This window comes from Vulpes lagopus, chromosome 6, assembly GCF_018345385.1.
Source record: "Vulpes lagopus strain Blue_001 chromosome 6, ASM1834538v1, whole genome shotgun sequence".
NCBI classification, from domain to species: domain Eukaryota; kingdom Metazoa; phylum Chordata; class Mammalia; order Carnivora; family Canidae; genus Vulpes; species Vulpes lagopus.
In genome coordinates, this window is record NC_054829.1 from 75385941 (window position 1) to 75410790 (window position 24850).

Consider the following 24850-nt stretch of genomic DNA (forward strand, 5'->3'; position numbering starts at 1 on the left):
AGATGAGTCCTGCTTCTTTATCCAGTCTGAAACCCTGTGCCTTTTGATGGGGTCATTAAACCCGTACATGTTCAGCGTTACTATTGAATGATATGAGTTCAGTGTCGTCATGATATCTATTCAGTCCTTGTTTATGTGGATTGTTCCACTGAACTCCTTCTTAAAGTGGAATTTTAAGAGTCCCCCTTAAAATTTCTTGCAGAGCTGGTTTGGAGGTCACATATTCTTTCAGTTCCTGCCTGTCTTGGAAGCTCTTTATCTCTCCTTCCATTTTGAATGAGAGCCTTGCTGGATAAAGTGTTCTTTGTTGCATGTTATTCTCATATAGGACCCTGAATATATCCTGCCAGCCCTTTCTGGCCTGCCTGGTTTCTGTGGAGAGGTCTGCTGTTACCCTAATACTCTTCCCCATGAAATTCAGGGATTTTTTGTCTCTTGCTTCTTTAAGGATCTTCTCTTTATCTTTGGAATTTGCAAGCTTATCTATTAGGTGTTGAGGTGTTGAATGTTTTTATTGATTTTAGGTGGGGGATCTCTCTATTTCCTGGATCTGAATGCCTGTTTCCCTTCCCAGATTAGGAAAGTTTTCAGCTAGGATTTGTTCAAATACATATTCTGGACCTCTCTCCCTTTCGGCGCCCTGAGGAACCCCAATTAAATGTAGGTTTTTCTTCCTCAGGCTGTTGTTTATTTCCCTTAATATATCTCCATGGTTTTTCAATTGTTTGTCTCTTTTTTCCTCAGTTTCCCTCTTTGCCATCAACTTGTCTTCTATGTCACTCACTCATTCTTCCACCTCGTTAACCATCGTCGTTAGGACATCTCGTTTAGATTGCATCTCATTCGATTGATTTTAATTTCTGTGATTATGTCTAAATTCTGCAGTCATGAAGTCTCTTGAGTAGTTTATGCTTTTTTCTAGAGCCACCAGTAGCTGTATAACCCTGCTTCTGAATTGGCTTTCTGACATTGAATTGTAATTCAGATTTTGTAACTCTGTGAGGGAGGACTGTTTCTGATTCTTTCTTTTGAGGTGAAGTTTTCCTTCTAGTCATTTTGCTCAGTGCAGAGTGGCCAAAAAGAAGTTGTATTGGGAAAAGGAGAAAAAGAGAGGAGAGAAGGAAGGAAAGAAAAGAGAAAAGAAAAATGAAAAAAGGAAGAAAAAAAGATAAGAAAAAGAGAAAGAAAAAGAACGAAAGGAAAAAGGGTGGGGGAAGCAAACAGAAATTAAAAAAACAAAAACAAAAACAAAAAACATGGGGGAATATCTTCTGATTCTGTATACTTTAAGTCCCTTGACTTTCCCTGGAACTTCTCTGTCTAGCTTGTCTTCTGGGGGAGAGGCCTGTTGTGCTGATTTTCAGGTGTTAGCACTTGGGGGAGCGCTCTGCCCCCTGCCTGGTGCAGGGGTCAGTGGGGGTTGTTTACCCCGTGAGGCCCCAGGAGGAACAATCACAGTGGCAGCGGCCAGTTCTGGAGCCCTGGATTCAGCTCCTGCAGTAACTTCGGGGATCTCTGTCTGCAGGGGCCTGGAGACTCTGGGGCGGGGCCGCTGATCTGCTCAGCTCGGGGCAGGAGCATCCTTGCCGTCCTGGGGCCTCCCAGCCTCTGCCTGTCCAAGGGAGAGGTCGGATCCTGGGCTGTGTCACAGGTGCCCTGTGCTCTGGGGCCTGTGCTGTTGGATTCGCGCTCCCGCCCCGCAGCCCCCTCTGCAGAGCCGCCGCCCAAGCCCCTCTGAGCTGCTCCCAGAGCCCCGCAGCACCCTCCACACATAACTTCATCCTCTGCTGGAGCCGCCTCCAAGTTTGTCCCAGGGCACGGAGCCCCCTCTCCCCGGAGCCGCCACTGAGCCCCTCTGAGCTGCTCCGGGTCCAGCCATGCACGCTGCAGCCCTTTAGGGAGCTTGGCGCACTCTCCCTGGGGTGCAGGTGTCTGTTAGTGTCCCAGGGAGCCTGAGGTCATCCCCGCCCTTCTGGGGTCCTACTCTAACTCCATGCAAGCGCCTTTCTTCCCGGGAAGATTGGTGAAGCTCCTGCTTCTCTGGGACCTTGCTTTCCTGTCCTGGGGACACTCGCCCCGGCCTCAGCCCGGCTCCTCGCAGGGCCCCACCCCCTTGGATGCCTTTTGTTTCTTTATTTCTTTTTCCCCCTGTCTTCCTACCTTGATAGAAGCGTGAACTCTTCTCACTGTAGCATTCCAGCTGGTCTCTCTTTAAATCTCAGGCCGAATTCATAGATTTTCAGGATGATTTGAAGGTTATGTAAGTAATTTGGTGGAAACAGGTGATTTGGACACCCTACTCTTCCGACTTCTTGCCCCTCCTCCCTCCAGGTAATTGTTCTGTGCAGCTTGTCCCCTCATTACTGTTTTTGGTTTGGTTGTCTTCATATTCCTAGAATTGTATCCATTTCTCCAGATCACCCAGTATGTGGCTTATAGCTGCTCATAATCTCTTCTTATACTTCCTTGTAATTCTTGGGTGTTCTTTGTGATATATCCTCATTCATTCTTGATTTTATTAGTTAGGGTACTTTCACTTTTAAATTCTAAACACTGTCTAGTGTTTTCTTACACTTACTTACTCCAAAGCAGGGAGACTGGCCCCCACCCACCTCCCCTTCCACTACCTCCTTTGTTTCCCAGACTAAAGAGTCTCTCATGTTCTATCACCCTCTAATTTTTCCCACTCATTTTCTCTCCTTTTCCCCTTATTCCTTTTCACTATTTATTATATTCCCTGAATGAATGAAACCATGTAATGTTTGTCCTCCGACTGACTTACTTCACTCAAAATACTATCCTCCATTTCCACCCATGTTGAAGCAAAAGGTGGCTATTTGTCGTTTCTAATGGCTGAGTAATATTCCATTGTATACATAGACCACATCTTCTTCATCCATCATCTTTCTATGGACACGGAGGCTCCATCCACAGCTTAGCTATCATAGACATTGCTGCTATAAACCTCAGGATGCAGGTGTCCGATATTTCAGTGCATCTGTATCTTTGGGTAAATTCCCAGCATGGCAATTGCTGGTTCATAGGACAGTTCTATTTTTAACTCTTTGAGGAACCTCCACACAGTTTTCCAGAGTGGATGCACCAGTTCACATTCCCACCAACAGTGCAGGAGGGTTCCCCTTTCTCCACATCCTCTCCAACATGTGTTGTTTTCTGTCTTGTTTATTTTCACCATTCTCACTGGTGTGAGGTGGTATGTCATTGTGGTTTTGATTTGTATTTTTTTTTCCTAAGATCAAGTGTAGTATCTGTTCTTCTCAGTTTCCATAGACATTTAAACATTATTTTTCTCTTAATCACACAGCAAGGAATGATTTTTCTTTTCTTTGTGGCTTCACTATATCTTAAATGTTCTGGAGTTCTCAGAGTATAGATTCTTTACTATTTTCTAAGTGAATTCCTATGTATCTTATTGTTATTGTTTCATTATTATTATTATTATTATTATTATTATTATTATTATTATTTTAGTAGTAGTAGCAGTAGTAGTAGTAGTAGTATCATTTTGGTGAAAATGTAAATGATACAGATTCCCGAGTTTCTTTTTCATATGTGTCATTGTTAGTGTATAGAAATGTACCTGATTTTTATACATTGGTTTTATATCTTCTTGTTTGCTGAACTGCTGTCTCGGATCTAGGATGTCTTCCTGGTGTTTTGAGTTTTCTTTTTTTTTGTTTTTAAATTTTTTTTATTATTATTTATTCATGATAGTCACAGAGAGAGAGAGAGGCAGAGACACAGGCAGAGGGAGAAGCAGGCTCCATGCACCGGGAGCCCGATGTGGGATTTGATCCTGGGTCTCCAGGATCGTGCCCTGGGCCAAAGGCAGGCGCCGAACCACTGCGCCACCCAGGGATCCCCCTGTATTGAGTTTTCTATGTGGAGTAGCATGTCACCTGTGGAGAGTGAATATTTGTCTTTTTTTCCTTATTTGGAAGAACTTTTATTTATCCTTATTGTTCAAATCCTGAGGCTACTCGTTCCAGGGCTATGTTGAAGAACATTGTTGACAGCGTACATTCCTGTCATGTTCCTGACCTTAGTGCACTAGATCCATCTTTTGCTGCTTTCGGGAGACTCATTGTAGACTGAGAGTTACCACCAGATTGAAATTGAGGGTGTGGATAATGATTTATTGCTAAAGGACATGAAAGAGCACTGGAGTGGCCATTCTCGGATCAGAAAACTGGCTTCAATCCAGAGACAGAAATAAGAGATGAAGAAGGACACAGCATCCTAATAGAAGTGTCTATCCAACACAAAGACTTAGCAATTGTAAATATGTATGCCCCTAACATGGGAGCAGATAATTATATAAACCTATTAATCACAAGCCTAAGAAAACACATAGTCAATAGTAAAAAAAAAAAAAGAGAGAGAGAGAGAGAGCGAGAGAGAATTTCCAAACACACTCATAGCAACAAACACATTATTTAAGCATGTAAACAAAGAAACACTGACTTTCAATGATGTAATGGACCACATAGACTCCTATATTATATATTTGAGCTCTTTCTTTTCCTTTAGATACATCTAGGTCAGGGTTCTCAATTTTATTGTTCTTTTTCTCAGACAACTAGATTGTAGTCTCTTTGATCTCTTCTTTTGGAGTTTTTCTATCATTTATGTCTGCTGTAATATTTGTTATTTCATTCCTTCTGGTGTACTGGGTTTTACTTGTCCCTTATCCAACTCCTTATGTGTTAGTTTAGGTTCATGATTTGATATTTTTCTTGTGTCTTGACGGAGTCCTGTACTGCTGTCTACTTCTGTGTATGGAGCTACTTTGCTGCAGAGAAATTAGGTGAAGCTCATCAAGGATTTTATACTCTTCAGTGTGTGCGTGTGCGTGCGTGTGTGTCTGTGTTTTTCAGGCCCCACATCCACACACTTCGTGGTTGGGGCTCCACTGGTTTCCCAGAGTGTCACCGTAATTGATGCTCTGAGCATCGTCCAAGATAGTACCCCCAGTGGCTTTTATTCTGTTGAATGTATTTTTGGTGCCTCTGTAGCCTAATGCTAAGCATGCAATTTATGCCACTTCTAAGTAAGCTTGTTCATTGATCTGAGTTGTCCTGTGATGCACAGAGAGTGCAGCAGTGGCTCCTCCAAAGCTTCTCTGGATAAACATCAGGATACTTGTAATTCATTCATTTTTAAATACAAGAGTCATTTAATGTAATTTACTTGGTTTTGTGCAAATTTATGTGATGTGTCTTCATATGACAACTACATTTCTAAGTTAGAAAATGCATAGGTAAGCATAGAACCTTGGGTGAAACTGCTCCATGGAGAGGAAGCCTCAGACCCTGAAAGGAAACCTGCACATAACCTCCATCTGCACCTGCTTCTGGGACTTCAAGTCAGAAGCATAGGTGAGTAGTGTCCACCTCTTAGTGGTCCCGATCCTCTTCTACAGGGCGATATAAATCTGGTGATGACAGCATGGAGGGTGGTTGTTTCCAGAAGCTACTGAGAAGGTCTGTGAGGACCAGAGAGGAATGTGTGAACTTTTAGAAATGTGCTCCTGGAGACAAGCCTGGCATGATGGTGCTCAATAACAAAGTGGGGATATTTCCAGGGTATGAGGCCCCCTGAGTCCTAAGAAGAACATATAGCTCTATGTGAGGGATGGTTAAGAGGCACAGGAACCTTGAGAGGGGGTGAACCGTGGGTCTGAGTGCAGGCATTGTGCTGTGTGTTTCCATAAACTGTACCCTGTGTGGTCCTGTGACCTCCATCCTGAGACCAGCAGGCAGAATTAAGAGACTGTGAGACCCTCCCTCAGAAGAACATCCCCAGTCCACACCAGGCGATTCCCTCATATTGAGGCTTGGACACTCACTCATGTGCCTTAGATAAACCAGCTCAGACATAGGCAGGGTGAACATGAAGTTCAGATGGAAATGGAGGACAGAATGGGGTTGATGGCTCTCCTGAGAGGGCTTCCTGAAACATGAGGGGGGCGAATATTCAACCTGAGGCTAAAGATAGGGGACCATGGTCACCCTACATCAGCCCATCAGGGAGCAGAAGAGTGCAACCTGCTAGAGCCCAGAGCTACCCACCCTAAGTCCCGCCCCCTGCCCCCTAGATGTGAATGTCCACTAAGGCAGGACCCCTGAGAGTGAGCACAGCAGAGCCTCCCCAGGGGATCAGCGCCAGCAATTCCAGGTCAGCAAGTCTTGTGGTCAGAGAGTGCTGCGAGAAGTCAGTGCTAGGGGAGGTAGGACCTAGCTTCCTTTCCAATTTTACTCACCATTGTTTTTCCAATTATTTAGATATATTCCAATCATTCCTTATTTATTATTTTTTCTTTTTAATTTTTTTCTATTTCATATTTGTTTCTAAATATAATATAGAGACTTATTTTTTTTCCAATTCCAAATTAATTAAATTTATTTTTATTTTTTTGATATATAATCCTTCAAGAGGCATAACAAAACAAATCTGGGATCTTCTTTTTTTACATTTTTCTCTTTTTCCACTTTATGTCTTCATAGGGAAAAAAGGAACGATGAAAAAATTTACTGGCGAGAATGAATCGAATGCTAATCTCAAGAGAAGAGACTTCATCAATAGATGAATATACCTGACTTAGAATTTAAAAAATATGATTGAAGCCCATACTAGCTGGGCTTGGAAAGGGAGAGAAGACAACAGAGTTTCCTTTTCTGTTTTTTTTTTTTATTTTATTTATCTTTTAATTAACTTTTATTGGTGTTTAATTTACCAACATACAGAAAAACACCCAGTGCTCATCCCGTCAAGTGTCCACCTCAGTGCCCGTCACCCATTCCCCTCCAACACCCGCCCTCCTCCCCTTCCACCACCCCTAGTTCGTTTCCCCGAGTTAGGAGTCTTTATGTTCTGTCTCCCTTCCTGATATTTCCCAACATTTCTTTTCCCTTCCTTTATATTCCCTTTCACTATTATTCATATTCCCCAAATGAATGAGAACATACACTGTTTGTCCTTCTCCGGTTGACTTATTTCACTCAGCATAATACCCTCCAGTTCCATCCACGTTGAAGCAAATGGTGGGTATTTGTCGTTTCTAATTGCTGAGTAATATTCCATTGTATACATAAACCACATCTTCTTTATCCATTCATCTTTCGATGGACACCGAGGCTCCTTCCACAGTTTGGCTATTGTGGCCATTGCTGATAGAAACATCGGGGTGCAGGTGTCCCGACGTTTCATTGCATCTGAATCTTTGGGGTAAATCCCCAACAGTGCAATTGCTGGGTCGTAGGGCAGGTCTATTTTTAACTCTTTGAGGAACCTCCACACAGTTTTCCAGAGTGGCTGCACCAGTTCACATTCCCACCAACAGTGTAAGAGGGTTCCCTTTTCTCCGCATCCTCTCCAACATTTGTTGTTTCCTGCCTTGTTAATTTTCCCCATTCTCACTGGTGTGAGGTGGTATCTCATTGTGGTTTTGATTTGTATTTCCCTGATGGCAAGTGATGCAGAGCATTTTCTCATGTGCATGTTGGCCATGTCCATGTCTTCCTCTGTGAGATTTCTCTTCATGTCTTTTGCCCATTTCATGATTGGATTGTTTGTTTCTTTGGTGTTGAGTTTAATAAGTTCTTTATAGATTTTGGAAACTAGCCCTTTATCTGATATGTCATTTGCAAATATCTTCTCCCATTCTGTAGGTTGTCTTTTAGTTTTGTTGACTGTATCCTTTGCTGTGCAAAAGCTTCTTATCTTGATGAAGTCCCAATAGTTCATTTTTGCTTTTGTTTCTTTTGCCTTCGTGGATGTATCTTGCAAGAAGTTACTGTGGCCAAGTTCAAAAAGGGTGTTGCCTGTGTTCTCCTCTAGGATTTTGATGGAATCTTGTCTCACATTTAGATCTCTCATCCATTTTGAGTTTATCTTTGTGTATGGTGAAAGAGAGTGGTCCAGTTTCATTCTTCTGCATGTGGATGTCCAATTTTCCCAGCACCATTTATTGAAGAGACTGTCTTTCTTCCAATGGATAGTCTTTCCTCCTTTATCGAATATTAGATGGCCGTACATTTCAGGGTCCACTTCTGGGTTCTCTATTCTGTTCCATTGATCTATGTGTCTGTTTTTGTGCCAGTACCACACTGTCCTGATGACCACAGCTTTGTAATACAACCTGAAATCTGGCATTGTGATGCCCCCAGCTAAGGTTTTCTTTTTTAAAATTCCCCTGGCTATTCGGGGTCTTTTCTGATTCCACACAAATCTTAAAATAATTTGTTCTAACTCTCTGAAGAAAGTCCATGGTATTTTGATAGGGATTGCATTAAACGTATAAATTGCCCTGGGTAACATTGACATTTTTACAATATTAATTCTGCCAATCCATGAGCATGGAATATTTTTCCATCTCTTTGTGTCTTCCTCAATTTCTTTCAGAAGTGTTTTATAGTTTTTAGGGTATAGATCTTTTACCTCTTTGGTTAGGTTTATTCCTAGGTATCTTATGCTTTTGGGTGCAATTGTAAATGGGATTGACTCCTTAATTTCTCTTTCTTCAGTCTCATTGTTAGTGTATAGAAATGCCATTGATTTCTGGGCATTGATTTTGTATCCTGCCATGCTACCAAATTGCTGTATGAGTTCTAGCAATCTGGGGGTGGAGGCTTTTGGGTTTTCTATGTAGAGTATCATGTCATCGGCGAAGAGGGAGAGTTTGACTTCTTCTTTGCCAATTTGAATGCCTGTAATGTCTTTTTGTTGTCTGATTGCTGAGGCGAGGACTTCCAGAACTATGTTGAACAGCAGTGGTGAGAGTGGACATCCCTGTCTTGTTCCTGATCTTAGGGGAAAGGCTCCCAGTGCTTCCCCATTGAGAATGATATTTGCTGTGGGCTTTTCGTAGATGGCTTTTAAGATGTCGAGGAAAGTTCCCTCTATCCCAACACTCTGAAGGGTTTTGATCAGGAATGGATGCTGTATTTTGTCAAATGCTTTCTCTGCATCTAATGAGAGTATCATATGGTTCTTGGTTTTTCTCTTGCTGATATGATGAATCACATTGATGGTTTTACGAGTGTTGAACCAGCCTTGTGTCCCAGGGATAAATCCTACTTGGTCATGGTGAATAATTTTCTTAATGTGTTGTTGGATCCTATTGGCTAGTATCTTGTTGAGAATTTTTGCATCCATGTTCATCAGGGATATTGGTCTGTAATTCTCCTTTTTGGTGGGGTCTTTGTCTGGTTTCGGAATTAAGGTGATGCTGGCCTCATAGAACGAATTTGGAAGTACTCCATCTCTTTCTATCTTTCCAAACAGCTTTAGTAGAATAGGTATGATTTCTTCTTTAAACGTTTGATAGAATTCCCCTGGGAAGCCATCTGGCCCTGGACTCTTGTGTCTTGGGAGGTTTTTGATGAGTGCTTCAATTTCCTCCCTGGTTATTGGCCTGTTCAGGTTTTCTATTTCTTCCTGCTCCAGTTTTGGTAGTTTGTGGCTTTCCAGGAATGCGTCCATTTCTTCTAGATTTCCTAATTTATTGGCATACAGCTGTTCATAATATGTTTTTAAAATCGTTTGTATTTCCTTGGTGTTGGTAGTGATGTCCCCTTTCTCATTCATGATTTTATTAATTTGAGTCTTCTCTCTCTTCTTTTTAATAAGGTTGGCTAATGGTTTATCTATCTTATTAATTCTTTCAAAGAACCAACTCCTGGTTCTGTTGATCTGTTCCACAGTTCTTTTGGTCTCGATATCATTGAGTTCTGCTCGAATTTTAATTAACTCTCTTCTTCTGCTGGGGGTGGGGTCTATTTGTTGCTTTTTCTCTAGTTCCTTTATGTGTAAGGTGAGCTTTTGAATTTGAGATCTTTCCAGTTTTTGAATGTATGCTTGTATTGCGATGTATTTCCCCCTCAGGACTGCTTTTGCTGCATCCCAAAGATTTTGAACGGTTGTATCTTCATTTTCATTAGTTTCCATGAATCTTTTTAATTCTTCCTTAATTTCCTGGTTGACCTTTTCATCTTTTAGCAGGATGGTCCTTAACCTCCACGTGTTTGTGGTCCTTCCATATTTCTTGTTGTGATTAAGTTCTAATTTCAAGGCATTATGGTCTGAGAATATACAGGGGACTATCCCGATCTTTTGGTATCGGTTCAGACCCGATTTGTGACCCAGTATGTGGTCTATTCTGGAGAAAGTTCCATGTGCACTTGAGAAGAATGTGTATTCAGTTGAGTTTGGATGTAAAGTTCTGTAGATATCTGTGAAATCCATCTGGTCCAGTGTATCATTTAAAGCTCTCGTTTCTTTGGAGATGTTGTGCTTAGAAGACCTATCCAGGGTAGAAAGAGCTAGATTGAAGTCACCAAGTATAAGTGTATTATTATCAAGGTATTTCTTGAGTTTGGTTATTAATTGGTTTAAATATTTGGCAGCTCCCACATTCGGGGCATATATATTGAGGAGTGTTAAGTCCTCTTGTTGGATAGATCCTTTGAGTATGAGATAGTGTCCCTCTTCATCTCTCACTATAGTCTTCGGGGTAAATTTTAATTTATCTGATATAAGGATGGCAACCCCTGCTTTCTTTTGAGGACCATTTGAATGGTAAATGGTTCTCCAACCTTTTATTTTCAGGTTGTAGGTGTCCTTCTGTCTAAAATGAGTCTCTTGTAGACAGCAAATAGATGGGTCCTGCTTTTTTATCCAGTCTGAAACCCTGCCCCTTTTGATGGGGTCATTAAGCCCGTTCACATTCAGAGTTACTATTGATAGATATGAGTTTAGTGTCATCATATCTATTCAGTCCTTGTTTTTGTGGATTGTTCCACTGAACTTCTTCTTAAAGGGGAATTTTAAGAGTCCCCCTTAAAATTTCTTGCAGAGCTGGTTTGGAGGTTACATATTCTTTCAGTTCCTGCCTGTCTTGGAAGCTCTTTATCTCTCCTTCCATTTTGAATGAAAGCCTTGCTGGGTAAAGTATTCTTGGTTGCATGTTCTTTTCATTTAGGACCCTGAATATATCCTGCCAGCCCTTTCTGGCCTGCCAGGTCTCTGTGGAGAGGTCTGCTGTTACCCTAATATTCCTCCCCATAAAAGTCAGGGACTTTTTTTCTCTTGCTGCTTTAAGGATCTTCTCCTTATCTTTGGAATTTGCAAGCTTCACTATTAAATGTCGAGGTGTTGAACGGTTTTTGTTGATTTTAGGGGGGGATCTCTCTATTTCCTGGATCTGAATGCCTGTTTCCCTTCCCAGATTCGGAAAGTTTTCAGCTAGGATTTGTTCAAATACATATTCTGGCCCTCTGTCCCTTTCCGCGCCCTCGGGAACCCCAATTAAACGTAGGTTTTTCTTCCTCAGGCTATCATTTATTTCCCTTAATCTATCCTCATGGTCTTTTAATTGCCTGTCTCTTTTTTCCTCAGTTTCCCTCTTTGCCATCAACTTGTCTTCTATGTCACTCACTCGTTCTTCCACCTCGTCAAGCCTCGTCGTTAGGACTTCTAGCTTGGATTGCATCTCATTTAATTGATTTTTAATTTCTGCCTGATTAGATCTAAATTCTGCAGTCATGAAGTCTCTTGAGTCCTTTATGGTTTTTTCTAGAGCCACCAGTAGCTGTAAAATAGTGCTTCTGAATTGGCTTTCTGACATTGAATTGTAATCCATATTTTGTAACTCTGTGGGAGAGTGGGCTGTTTCTGATTCTTTTTTTTGAGGGGTTTTCCTTCTAGTCATTTTGCTCAGTGCAGAGTGGCCAAAAACAAGTTGTATTGGGAAAAGGAGAAAAAGAGAGAGAAGGAAAGAAAAGAGAAAAAGAAAAAAGAGAAAGAAGAAAAAAATAGGGGAAAAAGAGAAGAAAAAGAAAGAAAAAGAAAGAAAGGAGAAAAAAGAAAAAAGGGGGGGTGGGGGAAGCAATCAGAAATCAAGAAGAAAGAGAGAAAAAAAAAAGCACAAAACAAAACAAAACAAAAAAACAAAAACAAAAACAAAAACAAAAAAACAAAAAACAAAAAAAACCACGGGGGAGTATCTTCCGATTCTGTGTAGTTTAAGTCCCTTGACTTCCCTTGGAACTGGTCCGTCTCGCTGGTCTTCTGGGGGAGGGGCCTGCTGTGCTGATTCTCAGGTGTTAGCACTTGGGGGAGCTGCTCTGCCCCTGCCTGGTGCAGGGCTCAGTGGGGGTTGTTCACCCCGTGAGGCCCCGGGAGGAAGCCACAGTGGCGGGGGCAGCTCTGGGACCCTGGAGTCAGCCCCCGCAGTAGCTCCGGGTCTCTCCTTCTGCAGGGCCTGGGGGCTCCGGGGCGGGGCCGCTGATCTGCTCAGTTCCAGGCAGGAGCGTCCTTGCTGTCCTGGGCCCTCCCGGCCTCTGCCTGTCCCGGGGTAGGCCGGATCCTGGGCTGTGTCCCGGCGCCCTGTGCTCCGGGGCCTGCGCTGTTGGATTCGCGCTCCCGGCGGTGCAGCCCCCTCCACGGAGCCGCCGCCCGAGCCTCTCCGAGCTGTTCCCGGAGCCGCGCATCCCCCTCCGCGCGGAGCTTCTTCCTCTGCGCGAGCCGCCGCCGCTGAGCTGTTCCCGGAGCCGCGCAGCCCCCTCCGCGGAGCCGCCGCCCGAGCCCCTCCGAGCTGTTCCCGGAGCCGCGCAGCCCCCTCCGCGCGGAGCTTCTTCCTCCGCCCGAGCCGCCGCCGCTGAGCTGTTCCCGGAGCCGCGCAGCCCCCTCCGCGGAGCCGCCGCCCGAGCCCCTCCGAGCTGCTCCGGGTCCCGCCGAGCGCTGCAGCCCTTAGGGAGCTCGGCGCACTCTCCGGGGCGCAGTTCCTCTGTTACTGTCCCAGGGAGCCCGAGGGCGTCCCCGCCTTTCTGGGGATCCTACTCCAATTCCCAGGGAGCCCCTTTCCGCGGGGAAGGTTGGTGCAGCTCCTGCTTCTCCGGGACGGGGCTCTCCTGTCCTGGGGACACTCGCCCCGGCCTCAGCCCGGCTCCTCGCGGGGCCCCTCCCCCTTGGAGGCCTTTTGTTTCTTTATTTCTTTTTCCCAGTCTTCCTACCTTGATAGAAGCGCGAACTCTTCTCACTGTAGCGTTCCAGCTGGTCTCTCTTTAAATCTCAGGCCGAATTCGTAGGTTTTCAGGATGATTGGATGGTTTTCTAGGTAATTTGCTGAGGACAGGTGACCTGGAGACCCTACTCCTCCGCCATCTTGCCCCTCCCCCTGGCAATGACTCTAAAACAATGTTTTTAAAGATACAACTGGGATTGAGCAAATACTGAAGGCACTCCAAAATCACTTCTTGCAGAGACAAAAGAAATAATCCCTTGTCAGCCAAAAATAAAAAAATGCAATTACAGACATATTGTCTCAAATGCATGAAAAAAGGAGGACGGATTAAAGAACAGCATGTTGGGGAAAATAGAAGATAACATGGTGGAAAATCATTACAGAACAATAGAGGGAAACAAAGTAATTGTCCCTAAAGATAGACATAGGGAACTCAGTGACTTACGAAACAGTAACATTCCTTTGATAGGAGGCCCAGAAAATGAAGACCGAGAAGCAGTGGCAGGTTTATTCAATGAAATAATTCCTGAAACGCCCCCTAATCAGAAGGACAGAGACCTCAACATCCAGGAAGCATCCAGGAACTCTCATGAAATTCAACAAATTCGACCTTCTCCAAGGCATTTAATATTCAATCTCACAAAATATGCACACAAAGAAGGAATCCTGAAAGCAGGAAGGGAACTGCTGTCCTGACCCTCACAGCCATCAGTCTAACTGCATGTGGACGATGATGCTCAGAGTCAGGTCCCACAGGGTCAGCACATCCCCATCTTCTGGAAAGGTTGATAAATCATCATCCTTACACTAAAGTTCCACAGTCTCCCAGCCCCCTGTTGCCTGTGTAAAGATTCGCCATCCGAGTGTCCACTGGGTCTTGTTCCCGGAGTGCTAGGAGTGTCCACAGGTTCATCCTCTGTGTAGGAGGGAACATGTGAGAAATCCACCCTTGATCCCATGGATGGAACCTATCAGGGACTTATCACAACAAATGCAGCAGAAAACACAAGATCATAAGGGCTTGGATTCTCATGTCACTAATATCTTAGCCTGTGCCCCCTAATGGAACATCGCACTTGGTCTGCGTGGATTAAACAGACACTCATTCCCACAGTTCTGGAGTCTGGGAAGCCTGAGATCCAGGTGCAGGCAGATGTGGTGTCTAGAGAGCGCCCACGTCCTACCATATCCTTTCCTCAAAAACACATATTGGGCCAGAGGGCAGTGAGCTTTCCAAGTCCTGATGTATAAGGCCCTGGTCCTTTCCTGAGGCTGCACCCTCCTGACCTAAGTGCTCCCCTAAGGCCACACCAATTCTTCCTATCACAAAGGCATTCAACATGGGGAAGGTAGCGGTCACACACATTGGGCTGATATCAGCACCAGAAGGATCAATGATTTATATCCTGGAAGTGGAAGGCTCCTCCAATCGAGCTCCTTACCCTGAGGATCCTCAGAGATACAGTGGAAGTTTCTGGTCCCTGCACAAGGACACACATGACCTTCAGAATCAGCTGATAACTTGGAAGGCGATAGATTCCACTTCATCTTCTGGGTGAGTTGTGAGTCCACTTTTATAATCACATCATAATTTCTGCCTCTTCTCCCTGATCATACTTCTCATTTATCACTACATCAGGTATTATGTTTTTGTGCATGGATTGTAGGTCCCTCTTTTTAAACAATTTTATTCATTTATTCATGAGAGACATAGAGAAGATGTCGAGACACAGGCAGAGGGAGAGGCAGGCACCATGCTGGGAGCTTGACGTGGTTCTCGAACTTGGGACTCCAGGAACATGGCCTAGGCTGAAGGCAAACTCTAAACCACTGAGCCACCAAGGGATCCCCGGATCCCTCTAGTCCTTGAGGTATATGGAGATATTTGTACATTTCTCATACTTGGGTAAATAGTAAATAAGTGTAAGCAACTCTGTCTTTTGTGCATATAAAGTAGCAGGTTTCCTGAAGAATCTGTTTTCAAATCAGAAGCCAAATAGTTAAGAACAAATTCCTGGTCCGGAGAGGCTCCCTGGGGGGAAACAACCCCTTGGAGAGGAAGCCCAGACCCTGACAGGAAACCTGCCCAGAACCTCCCTCTGCACCTGCTCCTGGGCCTTCAAGACAGAAGTGGTGAGGAGTGTGCACCCCCTTGTGGTCTTAATCCCCTTCTACAGGGAGGTTTGTGTCTGGGCTCACACTGAGGTCCCCTCATGTGTCCCTTGCACAGTAATACACGGCCGTGTCCTCTGCTCTCAGGTTGTTCATCTGCAGATACAGCGTGTACTTGGCGTTGGCTCTGGAGATGGCGAATTGGCCCTTCACAGCATCAGTGTAGCTTGTGCTACTTCCATCACTGCTAATGTATGCCACCCACTGCAGCTCCTTCCCCGGAGCCTGGAGGACCCAGCTCATGGCATAGCTACTGAAGGTGAATCCAGAGGCCATACAGGAGAGTCTCAGGGACCCCCCCCCCAGGCTTCACCAGGTCTCCCCCAGACTCCACCAGCTGCACATCACCCTGGACACCTGCAGACACAAGACATCCTCATCAGGCCACTGTCCTATATCTGCTGTTTCTCTCAATCACCCCCTCACATACTGAAATCTCCAGTTCTCCATTAATTACCTTTTAAAATAGCGAGAAGGAAAACCCAGCTGAGCACAGACTTCATGGTGAGGGGTCTGTGTTCTGTCCTGATTCCTGAATGGGGTCACTGGGAGATCCTTGGCCAGGGCGTACTCTCCCAGTTGTAGGGTCGGGCTGGGATGGTTTAATCAGTGGAGGGAGGACCCTGTTTGCATGTCCTTTGAATATATAATCAGCACCCTACCTATATTTGATTCTTTACAAGTTATTAACAAGGATTGCTTTACATCTGTAGGCCACTGTGTGTAATATCTTGTGACATTATGAAGTGTTCAAACCTATGAAAAAATTACCTTTGCATTTCTTTATGACTCTTAAAAATCTCTCATCAATTTAGGTAGTTTTAGTGGACAGTATTTTACTTCCTTGAGAATATTTAATTTTACATAATATATTTCTGACTTCGGGGTCAAATTAACAAGTTTTTATGAAGTACCTTTTAAATACTTTATTGTTAGGGATGCTGGGGTGGCTCAGCAGTTGTGGTATGTCTTCTGCTCTGGGAGGGATTCTGGAGTCCAGAGATCCAGTCCAACGTTGGGCTCCCAGCATGGAGTCTGCTTCTCACACTGCCTGTGTCTTTCATGAAAAATTAAATAAAATCTTTAAATTATAAATTATTGGTTGTTACTGTGTGGAAACCTAGAATTACTTTGGTTTTTTTATAATAAATTTATTTTTTATTGGTGTTCAATTTACCAATATACAGAATAACACCCAGTACTCATCCCGTCAGGTGCCCCCCTCAGTGATTGTCACCCATTTACCCCCACCCCCCGCCATCCTCCCCTTCCACCACTCCTAGTTCATTTCCCAGAGTTTGGAGTCTTTATGTCCTCTCTCCCTTCCTGATATTTCCCACACACTTCATCTCCCTTCCCTTATATTCCCTTTCACTATTATTTATATTCCCCAAATGAATGAGAACATATAATGTTTGTCCTTCTCCGATTGACTTCCTTCACTCAGCATAATACCCTCCAGTTCCATCCTCGTCGAAGCAAATGGTGGGTATTTGTCATTTCTAATGGCTGAGTAATATTCGCTTGTATACATAAACCACATTTTTTTATCCATTCATCTTTTGATGGAAACCGTGCTCCTTCCACAATTTGGCTACTGTGGACATTGCTGCTAGATTTACTTTGTTTTTTTGTTTTGTTTTGTTTTTTTAATTAATTTTTATTGGTGTTCAATTTACCAACATACAGAAAAACACCCAGTGCTCATCCCATCAAGTGTCCACCTCAGTGCCCGTCACCCCTTCCCCTCCAACACCCGCCCTCCTCCCCTTCCACCACCCCTAGTTCGTTTCCCAGAGTTAGGAGTCTTTATGTTCTGTCTCCCTTCCTGATATTTCCCAACATTTCTTCTCCCTTCCTTTATATTCCCTTTCACCATTATTCATATTCCCCAAATGAATGAGAACATACACTGTTTGTCCCTCTCCGATTGACTTATTTCACTCAGCATAATACCCTCCAGTTCCATCCACGTTGAAGCAAATGGTGGGTATTTGTCGTTTCTAATTGCTGAGTAATATTCCATTGTATACATAAACCACATCTTCTTTATCCATTCATCTTTCGATAGATTTACTTTGTATGTTGATTTTGTATCCTATATATTTCCTGAAATTGTTCATTAACTAAGTGTTTGGTTTTAGAACTTATTGGGTTTCACCCTACAAAAGATCATGTCCTATAGATACAAATAATTTTTTTCTGAATCTATTGATTTAAGTATTTATTATTCTTAGTTTCTTAAATTTCCTGGATTGGAATTCCAGTCATTGCCACAGTTCGGGCTTCCTTCTCTCTTCTTCTTGCTTATTTCTCTGGACTAATTATTCAGTAGACATATGACAGACCTAAGTGGGGATGTATTTCATCTTGCATGTGCCTGAGCTCCCTGGAACACAACACACTGACAATGACTTAAGTAGGCAGCCCTTGTGCTTCTTACACAACAGAACGTTGGGTTTGTGGAGATATAAGACCAGGATATTGGGTTTGGGTCAGTAAATTAGTGAGGAAATGACAAGGGTGGTTTGCACTGCTTTCTGGGCCCCATAGACCGTTCTAGTGAAGAGGATTGTTCAACCCTCCTGGTTCAGAGAAGGGAATTTTTCCATGGGATTTTTAGTTCCTTCAAGCAAGGTGACATAGGAGTTTCAGCCTCTCTGTCCATTGGATGATTCTCATGTGATTTTTTTCACAATAATCCAGAGAACCAGCTGACATATGGGGTGGCACAGTTTATTCTTCTTCAGTATAGCATGTTGAATACACATGGTGGGAATGACCCCCTGAGTGGGTCCTGACTTGACAGAAGGGCTTCAGGTTTTCACTTTTGAATGCAGTGTTCATTGTGGGCTTTTCATAAAATGTGACTAATTCATGACACAATCTCTTAAACCTCGATTCTTCAGATGATTTGAAGAGTAGGAAGGGCAAGATGGCGGGAGAGTAGGGTCCCCAAATCACCTGTCTCCACCAAATTACCTAGATAACCTTCAAATCATCCTGAAAATCTATGAATTCGGCCTGAGATTTAAAGAGAGAACAGCTGGAATGCTACAGTGAGAAGAGTTTGTGCTTCTATCAAGGTAAGAAGATGGGAAAAAAGAATTAAAGAAACAAAAGGCATGAAGGGGGAGGGGCCCCACGAGGAGCCAGGCTAAGGCCAGGGCGAGTGCCCCCAGGACAGGAAAGCACTGTCCCAGAGAAGCAGAAGCTTCACCAATCTTCCCGGGTGGAAAGGCACTTGCAGGGAGTTAGAGCAGGACCGCAGGAAGGGCGGGGATGCCCTCAGGTTCCCTTGGACACTAACAGAGCAATTGCACACTTGGGAGAGTGCGCCGAGCTCCCTAAAGAACTGCAGCCTGCACACGCATTGACCCGGGAGCAGCTTGGAGGGGCTCGGTGGTATCTCTTGTGGTTTATATAAAAATATCATGTACTTTGCAAAGAGGGAGAGTTTGAATTCATTTTTGCCATTTTGAATGCCTTTTATTTTGTTGTCTGATTGTTGATGCTAGGAATACTATTTCTTTTGTGAGCAGAATCAGTGAGGGCCTGCATCCGTGCTGTCTTCCTGAGTTTAAGGACAAGCTTTTTAATCCCCATTGAGTATGAGATTCACTGTGAATTTTCCATAGATGGCTTTTAAGATATTGAAGCATGTTCCCTCTACCCTCTACTTTGAAGAGCTTTAATCAGGAATGCCTGCTGTAATTTGTCCTATGAGTTCTCTGCATCTAGTTAGAGGACCATGTACCTCTTTTCTTTTCTATTGTTTAATAAAGATTATATTTATTTATTCATAAGTGACAGAGAGAACGAGAGGAAGAGAGAGAGAGAGAGAGAGAGAGTTAGAGACATAGGCAGAGAACGAACAGGCTCCATGCAAGAGCCTGACATGGGACTCGACAGTGGGACTCCAGGTCATGCCCTTGGCTGAAGGCAGGAACTAAATCTCTGAGCCACCCAGGCGTCCCTCCTTGTCTTTTCTATTTTTTTACTATTATCTACAAATACTTAGTGTAACACTTGAATAGAACTACAGGAAATGCTTGGCATTTATAGAAAATATTGATTCGTTGTTAGGTTACAAAAATTTATACATAGCAAAATTTAATCCTCTTTACATAGAAAATATTAGACTACTTAAACAAAACTTTCAGAAATTCCTGGTAATAGCTATGAGAATTAGAAGAGTAAAATTAGGCTTGAGACACTGCATCTTGTAGAACACTGGACTCTAAAAGCACCTCCACTGCTGGGAAAAATATTTAAGTCTGTCATGCAACAGGAAAACAAAACAAGCTATTCTGGAACAACTGTTCTACATAGAAGAGAGCTTCTCCCAATTAAAAATGATGAAGAACCAAACAGGCATTTTTAGGCATTAACAAGAACAAAAACAATCCAAATGAAATATTATACTTGATGTTCAATTTTAATAGCATCTTGATAAAGGTATGCTTCCTTTCATTTTAATACATTTCTGCACATGTATATGTTTTAAAATCCAGGAAACAGCCAAACCACAAGTTAATTGTTAACATGAATATGCATAGTTAACCCTATATTATGCAGCCCCTTTAAAAAGGCAGTGATGCACCCAACAGCTATATGTATCATTTCATAAAGAACAACACAGTCTACCATCACTAATACCCAATACTTATAATCACTTAATGTTCTGGAACACAATGATTTAGAAGGCAAGTTTCTTTTGAAAATGGCGTAAACAAAAGCAGGTGTTTTTTGCTGAACATTGAACCCATATTACTCCAGGAAAGTTTTCAATTTAAAAATGAAGTAAAGATAGGGGGGAGGGGCAAGATGGCGGAGGAGTAGGGTCTCCAGGTCACCTGTCCTCAGCAAATTACCTAGAAAACCATCCAATCATCCTGAAAACCTACGAATTCGGCCTGAGATTTAAAGAGAGACCAGCTGGAACGCTACAGTGAGAAGAGTTCGCGCTTCTATCAAGGTAGGAAGACGGGGAAAAAGAAATAAAGGAACAAAAGGCCTCCGAGGGGGAGGGGCCCCGCGAGGAGCCGGGCTGAGGCCGGGGCGAGTGTCCCCAGGACAGGAGAGCCCCGTCCCGGAGGAGCAGGAGCTGCACCAACCTTCCCCGCGGAAAGGGGCTCCCCGGGAATTGGAGCAGGATCCCCAGAAAGGCGGGGATGCCCTCGGGCTCCCTGCGACAGTAACAGAGGAACTGCGCCCCGGAGAGTGCGCCGAGCTCCCTAAGGGCTGCAGCGCTCGGCGGGACCCGGAGCAGCTCGGAGGGGCTCGGGCGGCGGCTCCGCGGAGGGGGCTGCGCGGCTCCGGGAACAGCTCAGCGGCGGCGGCTCGGGCGGAGGAAGAAGCTCCGCGCGGAGGGGGCTGCGCGGCTCCGGGAACAGCTCGGAGGGGCTCGGGCGGCGGCTCCGCGGAGGGGGCTGCACCGCCGGGAGCGCGAATCCAACAGGGCAGGCTCCGGGGCACAGGGCGCCGGGACACAGCCCAGGATCCGGCCTCCCCCGGGACAGGCAGAGGCCGGGAGGGCCCAGGACAGCAAGGACGCTCCTGCCTGGAACTGAGCAGATCAGCGGCCCCGCCCCGGAGCCCCCAGGCCCTGCAGACGGAGAGCCCCGGGGCTACTGCGGGGGCTGACTCCAGGGTCCCAGAGCTGCCCCCGCCACTGTGGCTTCCTCCCGGGGCCTCACGGGGTGAACAACCCCCACGGAGCCCTGCACCAGGCAGGGGCAGAGCAGCTCCCCCAAGTGCTAACACCTGAGAATCAGCACAGCAGGCCCCTCCCCCAGAAGACCAGCGACACGGACCAGTTCCAAGGGAAGTCAAGGGACTTAAACTACACAGAATCGGAAGATACTCCCCCGTGGTTTTTTTTGTTTTTGTTTTTGTTTTTTTTTTGTTTTGTTTTGTGCTTTTTTTTTTTCTCTCTTTCTTCTTGATTTCTGATTGCTTCCCCCACCCCCCCCTTTTTTTCTTTTTTCTCCTTTCTTTCTTTTTCTTTTTCTTCTCTTTTTCCCCTATTTTTTTCTTCTTTCTCTTTTTTCTTTTTCTCTTTTTTTCCTTCTCTCTCTTTTTCTCCTTTTCCCAATACAACTTGTTTTTGGCCACTCTGCACTGAGCAAAATGACTAGAAGGAAAACCTTACCTCAAAAAAAAGAATCAGAAACAGCCCACTCTCCCACAGAGTTACAAAATATGGATTACAATTCAATGTCAGAAAGCCAATTCAGAAGCACTATTTTACAGCTACTGGTGGCTCTAGAAAAAACCATAAAGGACTCAAGAGACTTCATGACTGCAGAATTTAGATCCAATCAGGCAGAAATTAAAAATCAATTAAAGGAGATGCAATCCAAGCTAGAAGTCCTAACGACGAGGCTTGACGAGGTGGAAGAACGAGTGAGTGACATAGAAGACAAGTTGATGGCAAAGAGGGAAACTGAGGAAAAAAGAGACAGGCAATTAAAAGACCATGAGGATAGATTAAGGGAAATAAATGATAGCCTGAGGAAGACAAACCTACGTTTAATTGGGGTTCCTGAGGGCGCGGAAAGGGACAGAGGGCCAGAATATGTATTTGAACAAATCCTAGCTGAAAACTTTCCGAATCTGGGAAGGGAAACAGGCATTCAGATCCAGGAAATAGAGAGATCCCCCCCTAAAATCAACAAAAACCGTTCAACACCTCGACATTTAATAGTGAAGCTTGCAAATTCCAAAGATAAGGAGAAGATCCTTAAAGCAGCAAGAGAAAAAAAGTCCCTGACTTTTATGGGGAGGAATATTAGGGTAACAGCAGACCTCTCCACAGAGACCTGGCAGGCCAGAAAGGGCTGGCAGGATATATTCAGGGTCCTAAATGAAAAGAACATGCAACCAAGAATACTATACCCAGCAAGGCTTTCATTCAGAATGGAAGGAGAGATAAAGAGCTTCCAAGACAGGCAGGAACTGAAAGAATATGTAACCTCCAAACCAGCTCTGCAAGAAATTTTAAGGGGGACTCTTAAAATTCCCCTTTAAGAAGAAGTTCAGTGGAACAATCCACAAAAACAAGGACTGAATAGATATGATGACACTAAACTCATATCTATCAATAGTAACTCTGAATGTGAACGGGCTTAATGACCCCATCAAAAGGCGCAGGGTTTCAGACTGGATAAAAAAGCAGGACCCATCTATTTGCTGTCTACAAGAGACTCATTTTAGACAGAAGGACACCTACAACCTGAAAATAAAAGGTTGGAGAACCATTTACCATTCAAATGGTCCTCAAAAGAAAGCAGGGGTTGCCATCCTTATATCAGATAAATTAAAATTTACCCCGAAGACTATAGTGAGAGATGAAGAGGGACACTATCTCATACTCAAAGGATCTATCAAACAAGAGGACTTAACACTCCTCAATATATATGCCCCGAATGTGGGAGCTGCCAAATATTTAAACCAATTAATAACCAAACTCAAGAAATACCTTGATAATAATACACTTATACTTGGTGACTTCAATCTAGCTCTTTCTACCCTGGATAGGTCTTCTAAGCACAACATCTCCAAAGAAACGAGAGCTTTAAATGATACACTGGACCAGATGGATTTCACAGATATCTACAGAACTTTACATCCAAACTCAACTGAATACACATTCTTCTCAAGTGCACATGGAACTTTCTCCAGAATAGACCACATACTGGGTCACAAATCGGGTCTGAACCGATACCAAAAGATCGGGATAGTCCCCTGTATATTCTCAGACCATAATGCCTTGAAATTAGAACTTAATCACAACAAGAAATATGGAAGGACCACAAACACGTGGAGGTTAAGGACCATCCTGCTAAAAGATGAAAAGGTCAACCAGGAAATTAAGGAAGAATTAAAAAGATTCATGGAAACTAATGAAAATGAAGATACAACCGTTCAAAATCTTTGGGATGCAGCAAAAGCAGTCCTGAGGGGGAAATACATCGCAATACAAGCATACATTCAAAAACTGGAAACATCTCAAATTCAAAAGCTCACCTTACACATAAAGGAACTAGAGAAAAAGCAACAAATAGACCCCAGCCCCAGCAGAAGAAGAGAGTTAATTAAAATTCGAGCAGAACTCAATGATATCGAGACCAAAAGAACTGTGGAACAGATCAACAGAACCAGGAGTTGGTTCTTTGAAAGAATTAATAAGATAGATAAACCATTAGCCAACCTTATTAAAAAGAAGAGAGAGAAGACTCAAATTAATAAAATCATGAATGAGAAAGGGGACATCACTACCAACACCAAGGAAATACAAACGATTTTAAAAACATATTATGAACAGCTCTACGCCAATAAATTAGGAAATCTAGAAGAAATGGACGCATTTCTGGAAAGCCACAAACTACCAAAACTGGAGCAGGAAGAAATAGAAAACCTGAACAGGCCAATAACCAGGGAGGAAATTGAAGCAGTCATCAAAAACCTCCCAAGACACAAGAGTCCAGGGCCAGATGGCTTCCCAGGGGAATTCTATCAAACGTTTAAAGAAGAAATCATACCTATTCTACTAAAGCTGTTTGGAAAGATAGAAAGAGATGGAGTACTTCCAAATTCGTTCTATGAGGCCAGCATCACCTTAATTCCAAAACCAGACAAAGACCCCACCAAAAAGGAGAATTACAGACCAATATCCCTGATGAACATGGATGCAAAAATTCTCAACAAGATACTAGCCAATAGGATCCAACAACACATTAAGAAAATTATTCACCATGACCAAGTAGGATTTATCCCTGGGACACAAGGCTGGTTCAACACTCGTAAAACCATCAATGTGATTCATCATATCAGCAAGAGAAAAACCAAGAACCATATGATACTCTCATTAGATGCAGAGAAAGCATTTGACAAAATACAGCATCCATTCCTGATCAAAACCCTTCAGAGTGTTGGGATAGAGGGAACTTTCCTCGACATCTTAAAAGCCATCTACGAAAAGCCCACAGCAAATATCATTCTCAATGGGGAAGCACTGGGAGCCTTTCCCCTAAGATCAGGAACAAGACAGGGATGTCCACTCTCACCACTGCTGTTCAACATAGTTCTGGAAGTCCTCGCCTCAGCAATCAGACAACAAAAAGACATTAAAGGCATTCAAATTGGCAAAGAAGAAGTCAAACTCTCCCTCTTCGCCGATGACATGATACTCTACATAGAAAACCCAAAAGCCTCCACCCCCAGATTGCTAGAACTCATACAGCAATTTGGTAGCATGGCAGGATACAAAATCAATGCCCAGAAATCAATGGCATTTCTATACACTAACAATGAGACTGAAGAAAGAGAAATTAAGGAGTCAATCCCATTTACAATTGCACCCAAAAGCATAAGATACCTAGGAATAAACCTAACCAAAGAGGTAAAAGATCTATACCCTAAAAACTATAGAACACTTCTGAAAGAAATTGAGGAAGACACAAAGAGATGGAAAAATATTCCATGCTCATGGATTGGCAGAATTAATATTGTAAAAATGTCAATGTTACCCAGGGCAATTTATACGTTTAATGCAATCCCTATCAAAATACCATGGACTTTCTTCAGAGAGTTAGAACAAATTATTTTAAGATTTGTGTGGAATCAGAA

The 24850-nt window shown here is 43.6% G+C and overlaps 1 pseudogene; it reads right to left on the minus strand.

Annotated features, from left to right (window-relative positions):
- Window positions 1-15256: 15256 nt before the first annotated feature.
- Window positions 15257-15750, minus strand: LOC121492800 (annotated as a pseudogene).
- Window positions 15751-24850: the final 9100 nt, after the last annotated feature.